This window comes from Microtus oregoni, unplaced genomic scaffold (genome assembly GCF_018167655.1).
Source record: "Microtus oregoni isolate MIOR12 unplaced genomic scaffold, Mior012 000016F_ref0000370, whole genome shotgun sequence".
Lineage (NCBI taxonomy): Eukaryota > Metazoa > Chordata > Mammalia > Rodentia > Cricetidae > Microtus > Microtus oregoni.
The window spans coordinates 40,745,656-40,749,143 of NW_024543075.1; the positions used below are offsets into that span (position 1 = coordinate 40,745,656).

At 40.3% G+C, this 3,488-nt stretch overlaps 1 pseudogene; it reads left to right on the forward strand.

Moving 5' to 3' along the window:
* On the forward strand, positions 1 to 898 carry LOC121457451 (annotated as a pseudogene).
* Positions 899 to 3,488: the final 2,590 nt, after the last annotated feature.

Below are 3,488 nucleotides of genomic sequence, written 5' to 3' on the forward strand. Positions count from 1 at the left end.
ATGTTTGGAGCTAACCTCACCACTACCCATCCGATTGTGTTCATGCTGCTTGGAATCCCAGTACTGGAGCAACACCACATCTGGCTTTCTATCTTTTTGTCTCATGTAGTTCACCACATTCTTGGGAAATGGAGTCCTCATCCTTGCTGTTTTGAGTGAACATGCGCCCATGTATGTCTTCCTATCCATGCTGGCTGGCACTGACATTCTCCTGTCAACCACCACTGTGCCCAAGGCCTTGGTTATTTTCTGGTTCCACGACAAGGAGATCCCCTTTGATGCCTGAATTACTCAGATATTTTTATGCATGTTGCTTTTGTTGGGGTCAGGAATCTTGATGGCCATGGCATTTGACCGCCATGTAGCCATTTGTACTCGCTTGAGATACTCAGTCATTTTAACTCCCATGATTAATTGGAAAAATGGCCCTGGCCATCTGGGAATGGAACTTGGGACCATTTTCCCTATCATATTCTTGCTGAAGAGATTGTCATACTGCAGGGCCAATAGCATCCCACGATCATGCTGTGAGCCTATTGGTGTAGCGAGGTTGGCTTATGCGGACATCATTGTCAACATCTGGTATGGTTTCTCAGTGCCAATGGCTTCAGTTTTGGTAGATGCTGCACTCATTCCCTCCAGGCTGTGTTTAGACATCATTTCCGGATGCCAGAACAAGGCTCTCAACACCCGTGGTTCTCACATTGTCGTCTCCTCTTCTTCATACCTTCATTTTCCACACCACTTTGGCAAGAACACTCCCCACCATGTACACATTTTTCTGGCAAATCTCTATGTGCTAGTTCCCCCCATGCTTAGCCCTGTCATTTTTGGTGCAAAGACAAAGCAGATGAGGGACAGCATGACTCACATGGTCTGTGCTGTGTGGAAGTCTTGAGATCAGTCACAGCTTTCAATGCTTTCTCAGTTTCTCTTACCAACATGAGAAAGAGAGAGAGAGGGAGAGAGAGAGAGAGAGAGAGAGAGAGAGAGAGAGAGAGGAAGAAGAAGAAGAAGAAGAAGAAGAAGAAGAAGAAGAAGAAGAAGAGGAGAGAGAGAGAGAGAGAGCGCTTGCTGGTGAGATCCCACATTCAGGTACTGTATTTTCTGCAGCAGAAAGCAAATGGGTTTGAGAAAATGTGTATGAAAGTTCAAACCTTGGTTCTATTATGATCTGATTGTGATCCATGGGGAGTTCATAATTTTGAAATTTAATCTTAACTGATAAAATAAGACCTCTTCTTCATGTTCTAAGCAGTTTCTTGCCCAAATGGCTAACTAACTCCATAAGGAGCCTCTTCAAAGCCCATCTCCCTCTCAAAGTAACTGGTGCTGCCAGGAGCAGATGTGCCTCATTATCATGAAAAATCTTAAGTTTTTATACATTTTAAATGCCATATTCTGAAGGTCTCTGAAAGATTTGAAGAATACCTATCTAACTGAAATATATCTCTATACATCTAGAAAATCTAACTAATATGACTACAAGCTTTACTATTATAGATGAGTCTCTATTTAGCTATATTTCTTAATTATATATTATATTTTTAAATGAGCTGGACAAACATAATACCTTAGTCAAGATTAGAAATATACATATAACAAAATTGACCTTAAATTTGTATCAATAAACCAAGATCCATACCAATGCAAATTATTTATATCTATATCATATCCCCCTTTAAAGGTAAACAAGCATTTATAAACAATATTTGGGAATATGGGTGTAGTATTGTCCATACTACTTCCTGCTGTTTGGGGCGCTGTTAATCAAGTCTTTTATGGTGTATCTTGTGTGCTAGGTTTACCTCAGTCAGCAGTTTGGCGAAGTATTTTTTTTTTTTTTTTTTTTGTGAGGATGTTCACAGCAACCTTTCAGGGGTCTTGTTCTGTGAAACCATATTGGTCTGGAGGCAAACCATGGGTTCTTATCTTCTGTGGAAACAAAAGAAGAACTTTTCCAAAGCAGCATATCCTTAGACCCAAATTTGAAAGTCACAATACCTTTATAATATACATGCTGGTTTAGCTCTGCAGTCCACACAATGAAATGTCTCTCTGTACTTAGCTCATTAACAGTCAAAAAATTCAAAGAAAACACAATAATATACATAACCCAGACTGTGAATTTTCCATTTTTATGTGGCTTATTTTTTATTCTTTTAAATCTATGACTATTTGTACTCTGTCTCTTTAAAAAATTTCTTTTTACTTATTTTTCAATTCTCTATTGTCTTTTTCTTTCTCTTTCAAGCCTATGTACATTATTATCCAACATTATGACCCGTTTAGAGTTCTTTTATTTCTGAATCTGTCCTTATTGTGTTATTTGTAACTCTTTACTGTCCTGAAGAGTTTTTAAAATGGTAAGCCTTTCTTAAAACTTAAGATGCTACAATACTAGATCAAATACAGTACTGAGTGCTTGCCAGCCCAGTCTAAAACTTAAGCTGCACCATTACTAGGTCAAATATGGTAAATCAGTGCTTGCTCCACCCAGCCCAGCATGGTGGAGCCACTTGTGCCCCTGAGCCAGGCTGTGCACTGCCTTGCTTTTAGGCACTCAGCTGGTCCACTTTGCCACCAAGAAAGCCTTATCACTTTGCTCACAAACCCCATCCAAATACTCTGTCAAGCTGGCAGCAGAGCCCAGAAAGCTGGCATTTCAAAACCACCACTATATTTTTATGCTGTGGCTGAATCAGAAAAATCTCTCTTAAAGGAGCTGCAGCATGCCTCCAGCAAACAGCAAGAAGCTGTGTTAAACTCTGCATTTTCTTTTTGTCTAGAATTGCTTTTTAAGCCCTCTCAGGTTTTATGTGGCTTTAGTTGGCCATGTGAGTGCCAATTTGTTGGAGGAGAGGGCTGCTTGTTCGTTCCCAGGCAGTTGGCTAGTTTAGCCCTGAAATAACCATACAAAACCTGTATTATTTGCTTTTTATTGGCTACCTCTTACATCTTAATTTAATCTGCTTCTATTAATCTGTGTACCACCATGAGGTCATGGCCTACCAGCAAAGTTCCAGCATGTCTGACTCTGGCGGCAGCTCCATAGCGTCTCTCTGACTTCACCCTTCTTCTTCCCAGCATAAAGCCTAGCTTTCCCTGCCTAGTTCTGTTCTTCCCTGCCATAGGCTCAAAGCAGTTCTTTATTCATTAATCAATAGAAGCAACACACAGGCAGAAGGACCTCCCACACCAGTCTTAGTCTTTTCCTTTGAGATCCACACTCATGTATTCAGCCTTTCTTTATCATTACTGAATTCTATCTTTGACAATTTCATGTATTATATGTAATACATTTTTATTGCTTTCACTGCCACTTTTTTGTTAAATTAAAAAATATGTGTATGGGCATTTTTGCCTGCATGTGTGTCTGTGCATTATGTACATGTCTGGTGCCTGCAGAGGCCAAAAGGGTGTCAGGTACCCTGGAACTGGAGTTACAGACTGTGTGGGCTGGGAGCTGAACCTGCATCCTCTTTAAG